Consider the following 6,772-nt stretch of genomic DNA (forward strand, 5'->3'; position numbering starts at 1 on the left):
ATATATATATATATCTCAAAATGTTTGCCAAAATTGTCATTCATTTTTAACTTAAACTTAATTAAAAGGAAACTTTATTTTAATACTGTAAAAGAATAACTAGTTTTACTTACAATAAATAGGTAACAGTTCTCTAACCCTTTTACTTTAAACTCTGGGAAGTATTTCAGAATTCAGAGTTGTTTGTTTCTTAATGTAGTATACCTGTCCTATATTATATAGCATTCCTATTAGTATCTGACGTGGGAATAACAATACCTTTTTCCAGTGAGAAACCTGAGCATTCATTGTTACGAAGGGATATTAATAAGGATCATGGAATTGTTAAGGACACTGAGGGCCAGACCGAAATGCTCCTTCTTGCCCTTGCCCTCTCACACGATGAGCAGGAGCTTTGGCGGGCAGGGTTTATAATGCCCAGCTGCCAACTGCAGGTCAGTGGCTGGAAGCCACCAGCCACTCCACAGGAGAAAGATGACGCTGTTCCGACCCCATCCAGATCTATAGTCTTGAAAACCTTACATCGCCTCACTGTGCCTCTTAGTCAACTTGATGGCTTTGGGCTTGTGAAGCTAAAACTGAGCCAGATAGGTAAGATCAGTTTCAGACCTTGATTAATGGTATCTTAACCTGAGAAATAAAACAAGGGAAGCTTATACATGTATATAATGTGAAATGGTTATGTCAAGAAAATGGCTGACAGTTGTAGAAGTGGACAAGTTTTAAGTTCACGCAAGTTTCAAGTCTCATGTGAGGCTGGAGTCAGATGTTAAGCTGGAGGTTTTTCCTGACTTGAGTAGCTATGGAGACGGAGGAACCCAAGATCGGCAGTTAAAGCTTGTGCTTAGAGCGCTGACTGAATCAAAGGTGAGGAGATGAGATGCCAGGTCACTGACAAACTCTCAAGGTCTGCAGATGTTTTGGCAGGCCGCTGGCTCAAGTCTAGAATAGGAGGTTGATGAGCCAGATGCAAATCCAGACCCAGCCAAAAGTAAGCAAGCTTGTCCAGTTTCCACTAATGGTGGAGGCAGGCCACATCCCAGAGGGAAATTGAAGCAGGGCAATGATCTGAGTAAGGATATTGTTCCCACTCAAATCTTCTTGTAACCGAGTGGCCGCTATAGCAGATCCCATTACAGAGACAATTTCATTGTGTGAGGTCAAGTCATGGGAAATTACCCTACTAGTCTCAGTTGCCAAATGACTGAGGATTCTGGCCCAGCCAAGCTGATAGAAAGTCTAACTGTCACAAAGGGCAACTGAGGGCTCCGGTGTTCCAAAGTCTATCCAGCGAGCCTAGTTTTATTACCTTTTTAAGGTTTATTATGGCATCGTGGTGATTTTGCTTTTCCATGACCTTGAAACAATTTTGTTATTTGATCACCTTTGGAATCTTTTTATCTCTACTTACCAGTTAGTTATTCCCAATTGCGTTTTTTTAAAAAAGATTAATGTGAAAACAAGCATGACAAAATTGCGTGCTTTAGTACATCATCTTTCTAGAAAAGGCATAGAAGATGTCCTTATATTTTCTTCATTGTTTTAGCTTTCATTAAATACAGTTGAACTTTTTGTTTTCTGCCTGCCGTGGTAAGAAGAAGAAACTTATTAATATGCTAATCAATTATTTAGACAAATCAGAAGATGAGTGTGGAGAGACAGATAATACTTGAGACAAGCTCTGTCTAATAGGAATATACTGCAGTCACCATGAGGTGGCTTCAAAAAGTTTGTGGAATTTTTCCATGAATAATTGGAGCCCCTTAATATATATATATATATATATTTAGATATTCTAGTAGCCATATATTTTTTAACAACTTAAACATGAATTTAACTACAATGTGTATTTTACTGACCGTATCCTTGGTACTTAGTAGCTACCTATTGGGCTGTAATCTGCATGGTTGGCAGTTTGAAACCACCAGCACCTCCTAGGGAGAAAGATTGGGTTTTGTACTCCCTTTAACAGTTACTGTGTCAGAAACCCCCAGCGGGTCACTATGAGTCAGCATTCATTTGATGGCAGTGAGTTTGGGTTTGGGTTTGGGTTTTGAGTATATTCATCAGGAGCTCTGGTGGTGTCGTGGTTATGCATTAGGCTGCTAACTGCAAGGTCAGCAGTTCAAAACCACCAACCACTGAGGGAGAAAGGGAGCTTTCTACTCCGTAAGAGCTACACGCTTGGGAACCCACAGGGGCAGATCAGTTTTTCTTTTCCTTTAAAAATTTTTTTTAATAAATCCATTTATTGGGGGCTCTTACAGCTCATGACAATCCATTCATCAGTTGTATCAAGCATATTTGTAAATATGTTGCCATTTAAAAAAATCATTTTATTGGGGGCTCGTACAACTCTTTATCACAATCCACAATCCATACTATGATACATCCATTATGTCAGGCACATCTGTACATTTGTTGCCTTCATCATTCTTAAAACATTTTCTTTATACTCGAGCCCTTGGTATCAGCTTATTTTTTCCACTCCCTCACGAACCCTTGATAATTTGTAAATTATTACTATTTTGTCATGTCTTACGCTGTCGGGTGTCTCCCTTCACCCATTTTTCTGTTGTCTGTCCCCCAGGGAGGGGATTATATGTAGATCATTGTGATCAGTTTCCCCCTTTCTCCCCCACCTTCCCCTTCCCCTCCTGGTATCGCTACTCTCATTATTGGTCCTGAGGGGTTTATGTGTCCTGGATTCCCTGTGTTTCCAGCTCTTAACTGGTCTAGCCGGATTTGTAAGGTAGAACTGGGGTCATGATAGTCGGTGAGTGGGGGGTGTGTGGGGGAGGGGGAGAAGCGTTAAAGAGCTAGAGGAAAATTGTATGTTTCATGGGTGCTGTACTGCACCCTGACTGGCTCGTCTCTTCCTTGTGACCCTTCTTTAAGGGGATGTCCAGATGTCTACAGATGGGCTTTGTGTCTCCACGCCATCATTTCCAAACGTTATTCTTTCCTACTTGAGCCCTTGGTATCAGCTCCTCCTTTTCCCCTCCTCCACCCTCCTACCCTCAGCACATGATTCATTCATTTTGATAAAGCACACATAGCAGTAGTCTTTACTGTTTAATGCACCGAGATTTATTGCATTCAGTTCTTAAGTGGATAAATGCTGAAGGTAGTTGTTTATATGAGGTGTGTAGAAGGAAATAGATGATTTCAAAGTGAAAAAAGTCACTGGATCATTGGAATTTTTGTTTGCAAATCTAAGGATGGAAATGCTTTACAGTTATAGTGTAAAGAAAATACATGTGTTCTTCAACTCAGGTTATATGCTATCAAAGTTTTAAAAAATAATGTAGCTAATGATGCAAATTAAAAGAACTAGAGACAACAACTGGTAAAATAGAACCTATTAAAGATGTATTTTCAACTTGAAATCAGTTTTTATAGGATGGATGTGTTCACAATTTATGCATGGTAGTTGATGACCAGCTAATTTCATTCAAGGGACATTGCCCATTTTGGGTACATGTAGCTTCAAAACCTGGAAAACATGGAGTGAAAAAAATTTTTTTTAATGTTTATATTCTTATTTTAAATTTTATAAAGTTCTTTTACACAATCCTGTTTTGAAATTTTTTCATAAAATGATTTAGAACTCAAAAAGTCATCATTGGACCCAGATGGTAAATGCAGATGACTGTTTTTTCTTGGTATGCTGAGAATTAATGTTTTTAAGAAAATTGGAAAAGTGTAATAACTTTTCCACTACAATTCAGTGTTTTCTATTAATGCTTAAACATTTCACTGACTACTACCTCCCGTAATGCTTGAAATTATCTCCAATCTGTCTCAGATCTGGAAAATACTCCTATTTGTGGTTGAAAGAATCAACAATTGACTTTGAAGTTGACTTGATGCATTAAGTCCCGTTTCTTCCCTGAAACGTTACTCAGTCACAGTGAAGGGACTTATAACAAGGCGTGAACCTACAAACAGGAGAGGAGACAACAGTAACACATTTTCAGAGCTGGCAAATAGATGTTGGAGATAACCAACTCAGCCGATCCCAGAGGTGAATCCCCAATTGGCAGTGAGAAAAGCACCAGTTATGTCTGGAACCAAGAGGAGAGAGATGGGTGCGTTGAAAAGGGCCCTGAGCCATATCTGACGACCTCGGGCTTGTCTGTTGCCATGAGTCAGGGGTCAGACATGCCTCCACCCTCCATCCTTCTTTACCTAGTCTGCCGCCGATTGCTCCTCTATGGCACTGTGCCTCCGTGCTGGGTTCAATAATTTGTTGCAATGACCACACACAACTCCTAGACAGAACTCTCCATTGTGAGGATTTATTACGGTAGTTAACATGTCACCATAAGGGTACAGTCATTAATTAGTCAATAGCCAGTAGCCAAGTTTCTTTCTCTCATACTCAGCTTCTCAGCCACGTGGTCCCTTGGCTTCTGCCTCTGTGGGCCAGAAAACCCACCTGTCACCTGTCTCACAGTCACATGGTCTCGGCACTACTCTGCTCTGTCTCATGGTTTCTTTGCCTCCACCTCTGGTGTCAGCCTGGATCCTTTGCTCTGTTCCATGGTCTCTCTGCTGCTGTCTGGTTGTTCTGGTCTCAGCCTCCACCACTTCAATAACTCTGGAATGTGAACTCACTGCCATCAAGCCAATTCCAACTGATAGAGACTCTATAGGGCAGTCAGGACTACCCCTGTGGGTTTCTGGGAATGTAACTCTTTTGAATAGAAAACCTCATCTTTCTCCCTTGAAGTGGCTGGTGGTTTTGAACTGCAGACCTTGTGGTTAGTAGTCACTACACCATCAGGGTTCCTTATCAAATGTGCTTTATTTATTACTTTTCTTCCAATAGTCCTGGGAGTTTGTTGCTTCTGAGGAAGCTCTTACAGAGGAATGGCTTTGATGGGGATGTGATTCGGTCCTTCAGCAGACCACACTCCCAGGGAAACATAGGGTGTGACTTGGCTCATACCCTCTATCTGCCATCGCGTTGATGCCAACTCCTAGCGAGCCTGTAGGGCAGAGTAAGACTGCCCCTGTGCGTTTCTGAGACGATAACTCTTTGCAGAAGTAGAAAGTCCCAACTTTTTTCTTCATGCCCTCTACTAAGACTTAATTTCACCTTAACCCTGCCCATTAACATAGCAGAGAGCTCCCTCCAAAATGGGATTCTAGCCACTGACAGAGTGGCCAGACTTGATGATGGCTCACCTTGGGGGTGATGACTAGAAGGGCCACATTCCTGGACTACATCCCAGGTACAGAGGTGATGGGGGAGGGCCCTTACGGAGACAGATGGCGCGTGGCTGCAACAAGGGGCGCGAGCAGAGGAACAGGTGTGAGGGTGGTGCAGGGCCTGCCGCTGTTTCCTTTCATTGTGCAGCGTTGCTGTGGGTCAGCACTGACTTGATGGCATCTGATAACAGGCCCAAAGTGACGTTTGTGTTGAGAGCCACTTCAAAATCAATTAGCTCGTTTAACTTCTCTGAGTAACTGTGTATCCCGGCTCCCCACAAGCACATCGACACATCCACTAAACCAGCAGAAGTCTGCAGGCTTGTTTGGAGAGGGCTGACCACAGCGTCTGTGGCCCGGGACAGTCCACCCCAGTTGTGGGTGCTACATTGAAAGCATGGGGATGTTAAATGAGCTCTAATGAAGACCGAGTTGGGTATTCCCCCTAAAATGCCCCTGTAGATCACCTTTGGGAAGTCCTGTCATCAGGAATCTCTAGCTGTGCACTCGGAGATTTTGGCCAACTCCTCTCAGGCCCTGTGCTCTTTCATGCGCTAAGTAAGCACCACCAGGTTTCTGAGGAATACCTCAAAGTAGCAAAAAGGGAAAAAATAGAGGAAACAACAACAAACTATCATCAAAACCCTCAGAAACAAGGAAACCACATCCTTACGACAGAAAGAGGACGCTAAGATCAAAAGGAACATTCAGATGACATGAAAGCACTCTTTAAAATTAGCAGAAATCATTTTAGCCTTGTTTTTCATTCTTTTGGTGGAGTTATATTCACAACTCTAGTGTTTATACTGTTATCTCTTAATGGTCACTTTAGATATTATCTTGCCATAAAGTATCAACACATGCCATATTTCTTTATCTTCACGTCTCAGTACAGTTTTATCACTTGTAAAAAAGATCATTTATCTTTGCTCTATAAAAGATACAGAAAGTTCTTTTTGGAAAGAATTTCCAAAAAGGTCATGGAAAAATGCATTGAAAAGATAATAGAATTTTTTCCACAAACTTTTAAAAGTTCTTTTCGTATGTTTAAATCTGTTTTTCTTGTTCTGTCAACTATAAATAGGATCAGTTTCACTTCTTAGCTAGCCTCCTTTGTCTCCTTGCCTACTTTGGGTCCCGCATGTTTTAGTTTCTAGACTCAAAAAGATAAGTTCATTTAGCATGTACCTTTATGTAAACCCTGATGCTTTGCATTTGAGTACGTGCGTCTCCCAGTCAGGGTCCTCTCACTGCGTCGTGGGCAGAGCAGCGTCTCCCAGTCAGGGTCCTCTCACTGCGTTGTGGGCAGAGCAGGGTCTCCCAGTCAGGATCCTCTCACTGCATCGTGGGCAGAGCAGCGTCTCACAGTCAGGGTCCTCTCACTGCGTCGTGGGCAGGGCAGGGTCTCCCAGTCAGGGTCCTCTCTCACTGCGTCGTGGGCAGAGCAGCGTCTCCCAGTCAGGGTCCTCTCTCACTGCGTCGTGGGCAGAGCAGCGTCTCCCAGTCAGGGTCCTCTCACTGCGTCGTGGGCAGAGCAGCGTCTCCCAGTCAGGGT

At 42.6% G+C, this 6,772-nt stretch overlaps 1 protein-coding gene across 1 annotated transcript in view; it reads left to right on the forward strand.

Annotated features, from left to right (window-relative positions):
* NDC1 (NDC1 transmembrane nucleoporin) overlaps nucleotides 1-6,772 on the forward strand; it is a 61,873-nt gene that overhangs the window by 50,664 nt on the left and 4,437 nt on the right. The gene's annotated exons all lie outside the window — the stretch shown is intronic.

Source organism: Echinops telfairi, unplaced genomic scaffold (genome assembly GCF_000313985.2).
Source record: "Echinops telfairi isolate 266 unplaced genomic scaffold, ASM31398v2 ScPeMD7_443;HRSCAF=831, whole genome shotgun sequence".
Taxonomy (NCBI): Eukaryota; Metazoa; Chordata; class Mammalia; order Afrosoricida; family Tenrecidae; genus Echinops; species Echinops telfairi.